Below are 17,796 nucleotides of genomic sequence, written 5' to 3' on the forward strand. Positions count from 1 at the left end.
AAAGAGAGAAGATTGGATCAATCATTAGCGAAAGACATCGGTTAGTGGATCTCTTTCTCCCCTCTTTTACATCTCATAAAGAAGTAATCTCAGATAGCTTTGCTTTGATTGTTGCTCAGGAACTATCACCCTTAGAGTGGGATAGGGTCATTCCGTATTGGATACTTTTCCCAACAACAAATTGGCGACTCCGCTGGGGATCGTATCTTGTTGGTTGTTTGTGTTTTTTGATATTCATTTCCTAAACACAGGGAGTACCGAATCGAACTGCATTTGGATCTTTCAAATGCAAAGTAGAGGGCAGCTACTCTAGCTCAGTTTCTGGGCATGTTTATGATTTGAAGAGCTGATCCACAAGGACTCTGAACAGCTATTAGTGATAGCTTTTCATCCTCCTTTTCATCCTTTAGTGTGTACTTGATTGATAGCTTTGATTTGGCCAAAAACTGTTGATTTTTGAGCAATCTGTAACCCGGAAACCAAGAGAAACGAGAGTTTCTCTCTTCATTGCAGGCACTGTGAAGGCAGTCTGCATTTCATCACAGGTCCCGAAGGGGCTACCTGCGCTGAATGTCAAACTGACAGTGTTCTACCTGCGCTGAACCAGTTTTGCCTTGTGCAACTGGGGTTCTCTACTTTCTGTTGCCCTGTTTTCATCCCTGTTTTTGCAGCCTGTTATCAGTCAATGTACCTATCTGAAACCACCTTTCTTTGCCACTATTCCACCTCGGTTGTATAAAGAAACTGTATTTGTTCTTTGTGTATTTCTTATATCATTTGCAGTTTCCCGTAACGAAAGTGAACTAGTCTTGTTGTGGCCTCTTAGATCTAGACCTGTGATAAGTGTCGTTTTGATCTTAAGAGTTAGTTTGTTTGCTTTTCATAGCTGATTGAACATTTTCTTTCGTCATATGGTTTGAATTTATGTATTTCTAGTGTTGAAACAAGTAAATCTTAAGGTGTATTTTGACTTTGGACAAAAGCTTGTTTGCTTTCACTTGAAATTGAATTCAAAGTTATACAACAGCTTTCTTTTTGTAATACACCAACATTAAGAAAGAGAAAAGAAATACCTGCATTGTGCATTTTGCATTTGATAAGTTTGCATGTTGGATTTAGGAAAAAGTGCATTAGTGTGTGCTCTATGATCTGTGTGAAAAGATGATGTCTTTCTTTTCCCTCAGTAGTTAAGATTTTCATAAGTCGAAAAGATTGAAAAAGCTTGCTTATCATCTTTAGACTGCATTTAGGAATTGTACCATACATCTCGTGGTGATCCATAAAGGCAAACTGCTAAACAAGATCAACCTAAAATAAATTGAATTTACATAACAACGCTTTGAAACATAACGCAAACACATAGAGGTCTAAGCTAGAGACGTGTTCCGGCGTCGTTAAACGTGATATCTTAGCGTTGAGTGGTTGGGTGATTCCTCCACGGTGAAGCGATAAGTATCAATACGGACTTGTGCTCCCACATACCGTCGCGTATATATTGGGAGACCCCTATAGGAACAAAGCCTTTATCCATAGGAAGCCGTGTCGGCCACCCTACTGATCGCAATGCAGTGAACACAGCATTCACGAAGATCGACCACCCGTACCGTAAAACGTATTCTGTGGTTTTGCGAAAAGTTTGGCACACCCTCTGCCTAGAACTCCAGAGTAGTTTCTTTTGGCCTTTTTCAAACTCTATAACTGAAAAAGTCCATCCGAGAATTTGTCACTTCGGGCTCGTTAAAACATCGAAGGAGACTAGAGTCATCTTTAGCTTTTTCTCGACTCTTAAAAAGTGAAAAAGCAAGTTGTGTCTAAAGCGTCGTTATAAAATTTATTTTAAAACGGAACACAATCACCCTTTATTCCTGCGTTGATCTTCGAAGTTAGTCTACCTTCATCACAAAGTTCTTGTAGAATTGCTAGGAAATCTTTTGGATAGACTAAATATGTCTGAATAACCGTCGACATCCAGGACTGTGTCATCCGACACAGCAGCGGTAGAGCCTCCTGCTGCTACTCCAACGATGTTCACTAGTATACCATCTGTCCCGGCAAATTGTCAACAACAAGCTGGAGTCCAATCAGAGACTGTTTCGACGACATGGTTAGTTCCTATTTCTTCATCCGGATTATCATCTGGTATTTCTTATGTTGAAACTCAACAAGTTGATCCAATGTGTCTTCAAAGGCCAATCTACCCTTTAAGCACTAGATTGCCACCATATGGAGGGCAGTATGCCTTTTCATTGTTCCCCCCCGGAGAACAACCATATGGGAGTTTACAACAAAGTTCAGGTCAAACTGGAATTACATCCAGCGGATGGGTACCAATACTACCTCAGCAACCAAGGGTTGCATATTCAATGCAACCAGTCCACCCTATGTCGAATGTTGCCACTATACCTGGTATGTTGATTGCGTCGCAAGTACAAGCGCTACCTATTGTATGTCAACCCCAAGTTTCTCAGGTTGCCATACAACAGCCTCTTGTCTCGACAACTCAATCACAACCTCCGGTTAGTGCCTCCTTATCTGGAGCGGCTCAGGCTCAAACAAGTACTGTGACTCCTCATCTTGGTCAATCATCCAGTATTGGACAACAGCAAATGGTCCAACAACCAGAGCTGGTTCAAACTCAACAACCGCAATTCCAGCAATCATATCAAGGACCCGAGCAACAAGTCTTTGTAAGTAATGGGCAACCGTATAATAACGGTTATGCCCATCAAACTTGTCAAAGTTGCCAGCATCAAATACATTATGCTGGTATGCAAAGACCCACTGCTCAGGCGATTCCATCTTATCCTGGGTATGCTCCGCTTAACCTGAATCAACAGTTGCCCTTTGTAGCAACTCTAGAATTACCAGATCTAAACTGGCTGACGAATGATCCAATTGCTTATGCCCCTTGGTGGCCAGCGATTCCGCATAAACTTCCATCGGACATTCCTAAATTCAATGGAAATCCAGGTGAAGACCCATCGAATCACGTCATGACTTTTCATCTGTGGTGTTCGTCGAACACCCTGAACGATGATTTGATAAGGCTTCGCCTTTTTCAGAGGACATTGACAGGTCCAGCGGCTAAATGGTATATTGAATTACCTAGAGCCTCTTTCGACAATTTCAGTTCCCTAGCCACGACTTTCTTAACCCATTTTCAATTACCGATAAGGTATGAAACTGGAACGGAAATCTTAACCAACTTCAAGCAGATGACGGCCACACATATATCCGATCATATACATGAGTGGCGTCGTCGTCGCAGGATGGTAAAGACTTACGTTCCAGATCAGCTGTTAGCTGAATGGTTTATAAAGTCGTTACTTCCTGCCATAACGGAAGATGTGGCCAAGGGGGGAGTCGTAACAGAGGAGCAAGTTATTGCTCGTGCACAATATCTAGACTTAGTATATACTCAGTTCGGCACGCTCTATGATAAAATACCTGACGCCCCTAGACCGGAATTTTCAATTCCTCCTCCTCCTAAATCAAATAGTGACTCTCATGCTGGCAATGGCGTGATTGGCGCAACAGACATGAAATCGACAAAGGCTATATCTAAAAAGGCCCGTAAGATTTCCGGTCAAAATGCAAATGAGGAACTTCTTGCCTCGGAAGTAAGTGTCGTGTCGGGCGACAAGGGCAAACAACTGAAGCAACCAGGGGGAAAGAAGAAAAAGAAAGGGAGAAAAAGGAAACCCCCTACGGGGTGTCATATATACGATGAGGATCATTGGACAGCAGATTGTCCATACAAAGCTGAGCTTAAAAGATTCTTTAAGAGTTCGAAAACCTCAGCTGTGTTGACTGATCCGTTTCCAAACCCGAGAACCGAACTGGTTGCTAATCAAAATGCTTCCCGATCCCAAGTGCTTATGTTGTCTGTATCAAAGCAGCAAAATAATGCTTTGACGAGGAATAAGGATTACAGGAATCCAAAGCTATCGAACAACAAGGCTAATGAACAACCTAGTAGTTCGACAACAACTTTGACCGAAGTTGTGCCACCCATCGTCCCTGAGCCAATGATAAAGTCGCAAAAGGGAGCAGTACACAAATCGACATTTAATCCTTGTGCGAAAATAGCACAGATAGAGGACCTGGCCCAATCGCCGTCCGTTATGTCGACACTTGAGGTACCGCAAAATTGCTTCTCCCAAGAGCAAGCTTTATTATCAACAATAGGTGGAATTGACCCAATGGATTCCAATCTTGTGGCCTTTGATCATAAAGGATATGACCCTCAGTTACCAGCTCAACTAGCTTTCCTTATTCAAGTGAAAGCCCTCAACAAAACTGTTCATCGAACAATTATTGATGAGGGGGAATCTACATGCATTATGTCGATGAGTTGCTGGAAAACTTTAGGATCTCCAACCTTGTCGAGGTCTGCGACGACGTTAAAAGCATTCGACGGAAGGAAATATACCCCATATGGTATACTAAATAACTTGAAAGTTGAACTAGAGGGAAAAACGGTAGAAATAGATGTTGAAGTCATCGATGGGAATCTTGATTACAACATCCTACTAGGAAGACCATGGATATATGCCATGGCAGCTATTGTGTCGACCTATTTTAGGAAGATTGCATTTCCCTTCCAAGGAAGAATTACAATCGTTGACCAACAAACTTTTCTCCCCAACAGTTCGCAAGTTACGGGAAGCATTCCAATGATCCATGGAAGGAATCATTCGCTCCAAAATATCGGAGTAGGTCTCCTAAAAGACCCTGCCTTAATGGGTACTTTTGCCCTACCACCTCTGAGTAATCTAGCGGAAGTGGCCACAGTGGAATATGAAACCTTCTACATCTAATGGATTTGGACGCCGAGGACGGTTCTTATCTCGTGTCAACCTCGTTAAAAAATGAAACAAGGAGTCATGAGGATAGTTCTTTTACTATCTCAACCTCATTAAAAAATGAAACAATCCCCTTTCCAAATCTCAAAGGTAAACCTTCATTCCAACCACCGAGTTGAATGCAATGAAGCTTGGGGGGCATGCACCTCGATTTGCGTTATCATGCTGGGGGCATGCAAAATTAATCGAGCAGTTTTAGCATAAAGTTCATGCTCGTTAAAAAATAAACGCAAGATCCGAGCAGTTTTAACGCGGTCTTCATGCTCGTTAAAAAATAAATATAAGCAGTGAGCAAAGTTTCCTCCAGAGTTTAAGCTCATTTTTAAATAAAAAATGAACCTATTCCGGTAAATAACCACTGTGATCGTAAATTTATCAGCCGTAAAAACCTTGGTCGTGTTTGCACCTACCACCTCCACTTTCATTTGGCCGATCGTTCACCTCCATGTGATTGTTTACCCATTTTGAGGAACAGCTGCGAAGAGTGATTTCACCTAGCCATCCTTGTGACACTGCCGTGATTGGAAAATTCCAACCTGTACCTAGAATCAGTTGCTATCCCTGTTTATCACTCGTTCCTCAAAAGACGAGTCTTCTTTAAGCTCTTTTCATCTGACTCGTAAAATATGAAAAGATTGCCGAGTTTTGGCCTTCCAGCTCGTTAAAAGGACCGGAAGAGCTATCCCTCCTCTAGATTTTAATCTTTTTGGACCTGAGGGATTATTGCACAAAAAGGTCGAGCGCTTGTTTTATTCGGCTAGTTAAAGTTATCGAAAACTCATCCCTTCTGTATTGTTTTATACTTTTTCGGACTTAAGGGATTAGATGACGAAAAAAGAATTTTGGAGTTAACTTTCTGTACCTTTTCAGACTCTCTAAAAATGAAAAGGACCGAGTTTTCCTTGTCGTTAGACTCGTTAAAATGATTAAATAGCGACAAACTTGTCTTTAGACGAGAACGAGTTTCCCTATCGCTAGGCTCGTTAAAACATAGCGATGGGCTTGCCCGAAGGGCAGGTTATAGAACAAGCATATGTTATCCTCCTCAAGCTTGACAAAAATAAAGAGGTACTGGTCAGAAATGACTGGGGAAAAATTGGGAGAACCTCAAAGCTTTAATGGTAGCAAGTCGCTCTTGAACATGACACTTTTCCTCCGTACCACATCGGGTTGGGTTGTTTCATTCACCGGTCTCATCACCATGGTCTCGCCAAACCATCCACATTTGGGGTAATGCTACCGATCCATCGCATCAGTGTCCTTATATGTTCAAGAGATGTTGTTCAGAAAGAGTCAACCGTGTCCCATCCACTACCATACATCATCTTTCATCTTTTCATGACCGCCACCCTGAATCATATTTCACAGATTGTTTTCACCTCCATTAAAATCATTAGCTCCGTTCCGTGTCACTGATGTGGGATTCATTAAGGCCCTCCTTTGATGGATCGCTTCTTGTCGACTTCAACTCATTATCCAAGAAGTTGATCTAGGAACAACCCCCTCAGTACTTTGAAGCTTGCATGCCTCAATGGCAAGTTTCTCACTTCCGGCGACAGGTATACATCAATGACCTTCGACCGAAAGATTTTGTGTGGTGTTCGACGCCAAGTCCTTTATTCACACCACGTGAATTGTACTTCAGTACCTTGAGGGTCATTATCATTATCGGTGATTCCTCTCGCGCTTGTTAACGGTTTACATCATTGACCGGTAATCAAGCGATGTCTTTCCGTGTTCGACTTCAACGCAATTCTCACATGGATCGACTTGTACTTAGAGTGAAGATCGAACGAGTTTGAAGACCCCGGATCTAGTTTCATCCATCCGGGCTGCGATATATATTCAGGAAATATAAAGACATTTGACAAGTACATCATTGCAGCAGATGATCATCCTACTCAAAGGATGATAATTTTCACCAAAATTATCAGTCTACCATCAGACGATTGTCTGTTCTATGTACCAAAATGAATTTATAAAGCTGAGCATGGGAATGCCCGCATCAGCTAGATCATGAAAGCAGTATGAAAAATAATGTATTGTATTGTATCTTATTACAGGTCACCTCTCAACGATTGAATGAACTTCGGATCCTCCTGATAAAGCATTTCACCCGATAAACGACCTCATACTTTAGGGGGCAACTGTTATAGACATTTTTGTGCCTTACAGCATGAAGCATGAAATGTCCATAATCTAAGGGATCCAAAGTCCCTAAACATGTTGTTCCTACCCCTAGAGGAACAAGGTCAGCAAACCACAGCACTGAATAAAAGTTCTCCACCTGAAAACACTCAAAAACAAGGCAATTCTGGATCATGTCAACTGCTCCACTGAGCATCTGCGCTGAATGTCAAGTGCTCCACTGTCTACCTGCGTTGAATGTCAACTGCAAAGAAGGCTACCTATGCTGGGCGAGTTTGGACATGTGGCACAGTCATTCCTCAAGGTGTCAATGCCCAGGAAGCTTCCAAAATGACACTTGGATCAGGGAATTCGACTGGTGATGAGTAAGAGGTTCTAGATCTCCAAGTGGAAGCAAGAACCTCCAAGTGGACTCAAGAACTGAAGAATAACTGAAGTGAGAGAGGACACTAGTCAGCTTCATGCCAGCCTCAAGCTGACTCATCCTTTCTCCAAAACTCCTATATATAGATCTCTCTCATGAGGTCTAGGGGGGCTGGAATCTTGTGAATGTAAAGAATTGCTGTTGGTTTGAGTTTAGAACTATTGGGTGTGTTATCACTGTAAAACTTCCTTAAAAAGTTTGGACAACTTACATGGTTTCTCAATTCTTGTATCAGTCATGGTCAAGTCATGGTCAAGTCATTTTTATGTTTTAAAGTCTAAGTCATAGGGTTAGAGTCTCATGTCCATCTTCAAATAAAGTTTGATCGCCTCATTCCATGTCCTAGAAGCCTCACCATGTGTTTAGAAGACATATCTCACATAATTTCGGAGAAATTTTGAAACTAGCTACGAATCCACGTTTTCGTAGCGCAGACAGTGTAAAAATCCTGTTTTGCGCTACGAAATCAGTGTTTTCGCAGCGCGCTGCGAAACCCCTGTAGCAGCCTGTTTCAGCAGAAAAAACTGTTTTACTAGGTAACTTCCAGAAGCTTTCCAGAGCAGCTGAGAACTCAATTTTGCAAACTGAAAGAGGCTTTCCTTCCTAACATGTTGAATTACAAAAACCTCTTTCAGTTTCTTCAATTCCATTCTGAGGTGGGAGAAATGTGTGGTTAAACTTGCGCTACTAAACTGCTGTAGCTGCCTGTTTTGCTGTAGCTGCCTATTTTGCTGTAGCTACCTATTTTGATGTAGTTAACCAATTTTGAGGGACAAAAGGGAAACCTTTTTTGAAAGGGAGTTTCTGAAGAATGATCATTTGCACAATGCAAGCATCCAGCAAGGGAAAAACGGGCAAAGGAAAAGCATATATGAACCATAAGCCATTTGTTATAAAAGTGATCACAGCTACTATTGTTCATCATACTTCAGGCAGCGTTGAAGAGGTTTTGTTTTCACAGGGATGCATGAACAAGGTCTACAGCACATGAAGAACATGGCACTTCAATACATTTTTGTGTAATCAAATAAGATCCTTTTGGAGACCAAAAGAAAAAAAGGAGAGACATTTTTGAACTCCAAACTTCATCAGTCAACTTATCAGTCAAACTGTCTTCTTGTTTTTACCAGTCAACGTCTAGAATATTTTCTGAGCAGTTGAAAACTTATCTCTGAAAAGTGAAAGAGGTTTTCATTCCTAAGATACTAAAGTGAAAAAACCTCTTCCACTTTCTTCAAATTGATTATGATATGGGAGAAAAGGGTGACCAAAGTTGCGCTACGAAACTGCTGTAGGTGCAGTTTTTCATCTCCTGTTTGACAACTGTTTTTCAAAGACTTATTCTGGGCAGCTGGAGTAGTGTTTAAAAAAAAAAAAAAAGAGGTTTTTGTTCAGCATGGATTTTTTCACAAAAACCTCCTTCAGTTTTTTCAAATACATTTTGTACGAGAATTTATGACCTCTGTCCCAAGACCTATTTTTCAGCCAGAACAGAGCAAGGGACAGTTTCCTGTTTGACACGTGTTTTTCAAGGACATATTCTGAACATATGGAGGAATGTTTTAAAAAACAAGGAGAGGTTTTTGTTCTATACAACATGGGCTACAAAAACCTCCTTCAGTTTCGTAAAATGTGTCATGGATGAGGAGATAAAGGCTCTGTCCCACGTGCCATTTTCAGGGATTCTAAACCTAAAAACAAGGAAGCATGTTCCCTAATTTCTAGGGTTTGTCTTCAGCAGTCAGATGACCACGTGGGAGGCTTCATCAAATTCGACTTCATGGAGTGTTAGGTGTCAAAGAATGCTTTAAATGTTTAGATAAGGTTGTTTTAGTCATAATAAGGAGTTACACTCCTAGTTGTATTAGGTCACTAGCACTCCTAGTTAACAGCTAGTTCTAATTAATGGTTGGTTTTATGGTTAGAATAGGTGTCACTGATGGAAAATTCGAATTCTCTTGATGAGGGATGATGGAATCCTAATTGTAAATGCTTTATATAGAGCAAGAGGTCGAATTAGCAAAGGGTTGGAGACTTTTTGGCTCAACTGCTGCTCTATGTGCAGACTATGTATATTTTTAACCTAATGCAGAATTTCTACTTAGACAACTCAAGATTCATGAAGAGTTCTTGTATGTTCTTGTTTTGATGGAATCTTCCAATACTTACATTGCAGTGAGGTTTACTTATGATACTCAGAATTCATCAATGATGCTCTGACTTCCTTCATAGATAAACTAACTGTGTTTCACTGTTTTATATTTGCATTTCTGCACTTGAACTCTATAATGCCTTGACTTCCATGCTAGGTAGAATGTTTTGGCTTCACTACTCAGGATTCAAAGAGGGTTTTTAATGTCCTATTGTCTCATGGCTTTCCTCTTTCACTTACTTGCAGTGGTATGAATACATGTTACTTAGAACTCATCAATGATGCTCTAACTTCCTTCATGTATTTATAAACTGTGTTTCCTTGCATTGTATCTTTGTTTTGTTGATGTATAAAAACTCTCTATGCCCTGACTTCATGTTAAGCTGATTTTGCTGTGGTACTGAACATACTTTGACTCCATAGCCCAATGGTAGCCAACCTTCATCTTTCAACCTATAAACATATACAATCACAAACCATAGAGTTAGCCATCTATCTTATTCTTTAATCAAAATCATTAACCCTTTGAGAGAGCCCTCTCAGGCTGAGGAGGCTAAGCCTCAGCCAAAAGTTTGGTTTGAAATAGTTACTCAAAGTCTTCCTGATCAGAAGCCTTCCAGGGCCTGATTTTGAGATAACAGGGTGATTTGCTTTGAAGGAGGTGAAGAGGAGATTTCTTTCTGCTGGGAAGGTGATGCTAGATTGGGCCTCTTATGGTTGTATCACTTCCTGAACTTTACTTCTTCCATTAATAAAGCATTTGAGGTTCTTCTATATGCATGTGTCTCAATGATGTATTGTTAGACTTGTGTATTTGATTTATTCTAATCCTTAAATCAATTATGAATGTATGCTTCTTGTAGTTTCCCCTTCTTGCCATTTTGCATGATCTTGGTGTAGCTGGGCCAGTGAAAGAGCAAGGAGCTGAGAGCAAGCAGCAAGGAGAGAAGATTGGATCAACCATTAGCGAAAGACATCGGTTAGTGGATCTCTTTCTCCTCTATTTTACTTTCATAAAGAAGAAATCTTAGATAGCTTTGCTTTGATTGTTGCTGAGGTACTATCACCCTTAGAGTGGGATAGGGTCATTCCGTATTGGATACTTTTCCCAACAACAGTTGCATTAATCTATCCCATCGCATAGTCCAAATTTTGCATGATCTTATTCGTTACAAGGATGTTTAGAAACAAAGGCAAGAGCTGCATTGTGGTCGCCCCTCCCAACTGTGGATCCGGAGTAGCTTGTCTATGCCACTGAGATGAATTTTGAAACCCTGTAGTGACAAAAAATACCTCATATAGGATGAGTCATGACAATATGATTGATCACTAATGACTTCGTTGCAGATGCAGTGGTTCCCTCTTTGTAGAATATCCCCATTCATACTAACTCTATTTCAAAAACCCTACATTATTGATCTCTGGTGTAAGAGAAATTTTGTATACTCATTTGCCTTCTTATGCAAGCAAACCATTACTTTCATGAGATTTGAGTTATGTTTGTCTTTTCACTTTCATGAGATTTAAGCTATCTTGTTCATAATTTAAAATTTTGTGCTTTTAGTTGTTCATACTTGTTTATAATTTGTTGTTTATATTATCACCCTTATTATTTTAGTTTTATTATTTCTCATGAATAGATTGAATCTTTTTATCATAGAATAGTTAATGCTATTAAAGAAAAGCGTATTGATGGAATAGGTAAAAGACTAGGAGTCTCCGTCTGTGAGAAAAGGCCCTAGTGCATGCATATTTTATCAATTAGTTTTGCATCAAAGCATTATAGATCTTGCTTTCATATATTAGTAGATATCTTGAGAAACAAGTTTACTGATGGGTTATGTAAAATATTAGGAGTGCCCATCCATGTGAAAAGGCCCTAATGCATGCAAGTTCAGCTAGATTTACTCAACCATTCTTTCAATATGGATCTTGCTTTCATAGATTAGTAAATGTCTTGAGAAACAAGCTTATTGATGGGTTATGTAAAAGATTAGGATTGTCCATCCATTTGGAAAAGGCCCTAATGCACACAAGTCCATTAAACTAGAATTACTCAACCACTCTTTCCACTTTAGAAGTGTGCCTTTACTTTCAAGAAGTGTGCCTTTAGTTTCAAAGAAGTGTGCTTTTATTTTCAAGAAGTGTTATTAGTTTCTTTTAATTGGTTGAGTTATTAGATTGGTTTTGTTTCACGCTTTCTTGATTTTTCCAATTTAGAGTTTTATATTGCATACTATTTAGCTCTAATCTTTAGGACTACTAATCATTTTCCATTTCTTAACATGAAAAAAAGTCTAAGTCTAATTCTCTACATATAATCATGTGCTTCTAATTTTATGAATGAACATATTTATTAAATTATCATGTCTTAATTTATGCCCATATATTAGGCTAATATTTTTGGCACCATGCCATGGAATCACATGTTGATTTAGAAACAAAACTATAAGTTTTTCTTAAATATTTGCATTCATTTTTTCAAAATATAATATTTAAAACTTGGAGGAGTGAAGGTAGTAAGCCGGGAGTTAAGAACCTATGCATTTATTTTAGTTGAGTCTTCACAAATCCTAGTCATGTTATATATGCAATTTTGGATTAGATATTAGCTTTTAATTATGTTTATTTGTGCATTCTTACACTATATCTAGGGATTAGAAAAGTAGGTAAATAAAACAAAAGCTTCCCACTACTAATAAACCTCCAATGGTACCAGTAACATAAAAAATAAAAATAAAAATAATAAATAAATAAAAATAAAAATAAAATAAAAAAAATTAGAAGAAAAATTACACCCATTGTTGGAAGAATAACCATTGAACAATTAGAACAAAAACAATATATAAGGAATATGTTTACACTTGTACAAAGAGAACATTATTGGCTCACCAAGGAAAAAAAAAATAGAAGACAAACTACACCCATTGTTGGAAGAATAACCATTAAACAATTGGAACAAAAACAATATATAAGGAATATGTTTACACTTGTACAAAGAGAACATTATTGGCTCACCAAGAAAAGATGAAACAAGTGAAACTAGAAACCTCCTTAGTAGAAAAACCAAGAAAATTAATTCCTCAACCAATCCTTGAAGAACTAGGAACATCTAAGAGAGAACCACCTCACTTTCCTAGTAAAACATTAGAGGTGATTTTGATTGGATTGAAGAATTTTCAAAGTTGTTTGAAGGACAAATGAAATATACAAACAAAGATCAAGAACAAAAAGAAATAGAAGAGAACTAAAGACAAGAAAGATAAAGAGAATGATAAATACTCGAAAAATAAAGAGAATGATGAGAAGAATGTGAAAGAGTTGAAGTAGAAAGGGAAAGAAAATCCAATGCAGACCATGATGAAAGAGGATCAAATGTAGGAGGAAGAAGAAATAGAGCTAAAGAAGAAGAAGACTAAGATGATGAAACTACTTTTGGATTTCCCATTTTATATGCACCTACAATCTTGGGAACTAAGGTAAAAATGAAGAATATTCCTCCTTCTATTCTTCCAATATTCTATGGTATGCCTACTAAAGACCTTAATGTTTTCTTGTTTGAATTTGATATTTTATGTTGTACATATGGATACACAAGTGATCCATAAAAACTTCATATATTCCCTGCTACTTTAAAAGGTTCTGCATTGAAATGGTTTTTAGGATTAGGAGAATCCACTATACTATATTGGGATGATATGAGAAAGACATTTTTGAGAAAATATCAACCTTATTGTAGATCTTGAAATTCCAAAGAATACATTTTTAGGATGAGTCAACAAGAGGATGAAAGTCTAGAATATTTAGAGATATTTACATGAAATCTTCAAAAAAAATAACCTAAGTCTTGAATTTACCCAAATGATTTTCTTAAAAGGGATCTCGGATTATTATATAGATGTCCTTAATCTTAGGGGGGAAGGTGATATTTCTCTATTACCTTAAGATAAAATCACTAAATTGTGTAGGAAATATTCTAGAGGAAGAGATAAATTTGGTAAGGGATAACAATATGCTCTCTCAAAGGTGATTAAGTCATTGTCAAGAGGAGTTATAAGAGCAGAACTTAGCAATATCTTAGAAAAAAATTTAAATGCCCTCTTAAATACTCTTGGCTCTCAAATTGATACAGTAAAAACTAAAATGAGACAAGAAGAACATAGTGAAGTATTATCTATATTTTACCCTAAATGTAGAAAGAAACATCTTTTACGTGAATGTCCTTTGGAAAATATTGAAATTTTTAGAATTTTTGCAGAGAGACATTCAATGGAAAATTGTCCAACAATATCGAAGCTAAAGACATGTTATAAAAGAGAAGGGGAAGAAAAATATTCCCTTTACTATGTTGCACCGCCAAGAAGGCCTTGGCAGCCTCGACCTATAGTTATGTCTTAGAAAACCCAACAATTTCCTCAATATTCTCAATATCATATGAAAATACATGGAATACTCTTATGCCATGGCAGGCTTGACCTCCTCAGTAATTTTGAAACCAAAATTATAAATAAGGTTGGAAAGGACAATATTATGGAACCTATCCTTCGTAAAACTCTCAATTTCCTTATCATACATCATACCCTCAACAATTGTATCAACAACAACTTCCTCCTTTTTAGTAATTAACATATCCATAGAATCCTTATGTTCAACAACAATTTATTGTACCATAAATAACCCAACCTTCACGGCTTTAGCTACCATCTAATCAACCTTAACATAGACCTACACAACTACCAACCCAATGAGTGGAAAACATGTATATAATATTGAGGAATGAACACTTCCTACTTATGCAATTGTCTTTCTTGAAAATATCCACTTAAGATCAGGTGAAATTTTACAAAAGGAATCTCCCATAATCATAGAAGAACAAGATGAATAAATTAAGGAAATACCTAATGAAACTAGCATAAATGAGTCACACAAAAGAAAGGAACCTGAAAAATATTAATCATTAGTAATCAAATCACCTCCTTTTCGAGGGAGGTTGATCTTGGAAAATTTAGTGATCCCTCTTGAGCACGATTTCTTAAAACAACTGAAGAATATTTTTGTGAAAATTTCTTTATTGCAAGTTATTAAGGAAACACCAATTTATGAAAAAACAATTAAGTAATCTTAAAGAAATATCTAACTACAATTAATGTCATTAGAAACTTAACTAGGTCTCAATGTGTGCAGTTGTTTGCGCTTGTTGTCCATAATAATATATGTTAGTATATATTTTTATATGTTTAACTTTTATGTTTGTCCATACTTACGCATACAAATTATTACTTTTATGAAATTGGAGTTATCTTGTTTATATTTTCAATTTCATGAGATTAAGTTATTTTGTTCATAATTTCAAATTTCATGCTCTTAGTTGTTCATACTTGTTTATAATTTTTTGCTTACATTGTCAGCCTTATTATTTTAGTTTTTATATTGTTTGTGAACATATTGACTCATTTTATCATAGAATAATTAATGCTCTTGAAGACATGCTTATTAATGGGATAGGTAAAACACTAGGAGTGTCCATCCATGAGAAAAGGCCCTAATGCTTGCAAGTCCACAAAACGAGACTTTTTTAGGCATTCTTTCATTATAGATCTTGCTTTTATAGATTAGTAAATGTCTTGAGAAACAAGCTTATTGATGGGTTATGTAAAATATTAGGAATGTTCATTCATTCAAAAAAGGCTCTAAGGCATGCAAGTCCACCAAACTAGAGTTATTTAAGCATTCTTTCCATTTTTGAAGTGTGCCTTTACTTTCAAAGAAGTAAGCTTCTATATTCGAGAAGCTTGATTAGTTTCTTTTAGATGATTGAGTTGTTAGATTAGTTTTGTTTCATAATTTCTTAATTTTTCCAATTTAGAGTTTTATATTTCCAAGTAGTTAGCTTTAATATTTGGGACTACTAATCACTATTCATTTCTTAATGTGACAGCAATACTAAGCCTATTTCTCTACATATATTCATGTGCCTCTAAGTTTACGAGCACTCAGATTGATTAAATTACCATGTCCTAATTTATGACCATAGATTAACTTGACAAGTGTATATCCTTTACAAATTTTGGTGATATAGGATCTTAATTTCTTAATCCAATCTTATTTAAAAATTGGGCTTTGCCACACCTAACAATAGTGATGAGGGGTCTCAATTTGCAAAGCGCTCCTCTTGATTACATGTTTTGCGCATGTGATGTTTTTTTTTTTTTCAATACCTAAAATTTACTATTCACTATCCATTAATGCATCTTTAATGCAAATCCTATCTTGGCCTAATTCAATGGCACTAAAAATTGAAATATTATCCTTTCGAAGTTGTGAATAATTGCACCTCCAACTTAGTATTTTTATTTAAAGGCTTGAAATTATATGCAAAGCTCATTTGTTAGAATGACTAGTGTTTCACATAGTGTTTTAATTGATGACAACAGTTGTCATTGATTTCAAATGGGATTTCCAAGATAGCAGCAATATCATTCAGGAGTCACGTAAAGTAGTATGACAATTGGACATCTTGCATTCCCTCATCAGGTGAAGTCAAAAGAGATATGTAGTTTATTGATTTTTTCACAAGGTTATGATGCTTGAATGATCATATAAACATCATGGTTGAGTAGTCCTCATTGGTACCTTTTCAACAATATATCCCACACTAGAAAAATCCTCCCAAATGAGAAGTTATGGCCATTTGAAAATCAGCATCAGTTGAGGGCCCAAAACTATAGGGTAAAAACCCCCAAATATCAATACATTAAACAATGTGCAACTCCCAATCTGATCCACGACTAATTAATTAAATAAATGGTGGTTTTAAATCAAACATTAATGATGTTTAACCTAGTTAAAATCTAAGTATCTATACTCAAATCCGATGGAACTAGCAACAATATAAAGAATTGATCATCATATGAGTTTCAATTTTCCCTACGTTTAACTTACCATGCAGGCCCATTCACATGATGACATGGGAGAAGGTGACAGACTAATGTTGGTGACATGGCATATGACACGGCTATATATTCAAGTGCCACATAGGATGTACAGTCGGTTATTTCAGATGTCTAATGAGGTGCCTTTTTGGTGACACATGGCACCACTCATGGTGGGCCATGTGGCAGGGTGATATAATGATGATGTCAATAGGCCAACGCCTATGATCCCCATAGAATAAGTTATATGGCACACATCCCTAAGTGAATATGGAATCAATATTAAGGTTTTGCCATATCTAAGGTCGTATGGTCAGCCCCCATGGCCAAATCGGTTGAATAGAAAAGTATAGGTATATGCCTGCCATTGGATTTCAGCACATGGACTCGAATTGAATGTGATAGAAAGTCCACTACTCATATGGTTTACATTTGAGCTCAGAGGGAATCATTATGTTATCGTGGAATTTGATCCTAGGGAGAAATGTTCTATTATCCTGGAAATGTTTCTTACAGTTGATCCCGAAGGGCATCATTCTATTCTTGTTGAACTATTATTTGGCCCATGCCCAAAGGGATTATCTTTTCTTGTTGAAGTGTTGTTTAGCATAAGACCAAAGGGATTTTTTTTGTTCTCGGTGAAGTGTTGTTTGGCTCGAGCCTGGAGGGATTCATTTTAGAAATAACTCAAAATTTGTAGTTCCTATTGAAATCACACTAAAATCAAAAACACAATTTTCTTCTACTAAATTCTGTATAAGGGAACACTGAAAATAGAAGCACATGAAATCATGTAATCACAAGGAACACAATTTTTACTCAGGAACCCAACTAGGAAAAACCCCTCCTTTATTTTTATTATATCATATGACAAAAATGATCTATTAGAATGACAACTTCAATCCTTGAAGCTCAATCTGCACTGCAATATTGATCTCCTCCTCAGTCTACACTAGAAAATATTAAGGTTGCACTTGCTCCTATTTCCTTGCGCAATTCTTGCGGAAATTAGCTCATCTCCTACATGCAAAACTCTCTTTGTACATTCAACAGTATACAACAGTAAATACAATTATGCCTTTTCCCTCCACTCAACTAGGAAATTCGAATTACATGCCTGAATAGGGCTATTTTTAGTAAATTGACTAGTTAAATGAGAGATCAATGGATTAACAACAATTACAACTACTCAACTGAACTCATATTGACTCTATTCTATACTAGAGCTCAAATAACTGAGTTTCATTAAATATAACTCCACTAGATAGCTAGATC

The sequence above is a fragment of the Pinus tabuliformis genome, chromosome J, assembly GCF_031772625.1.
Source record: "Pinus tabuliformis cultivar Carrire ecotype Pingquan chromosome J, CPIR1, whole genome shotgun sequence".
In the NCBI taxonomy this organism is placed as follows: Eukaryota; Viridiplantae; Streptophyta; class Pinopsida; order Pinales; family Pinaceae; genus Pinus; species Pinus tabuliformis.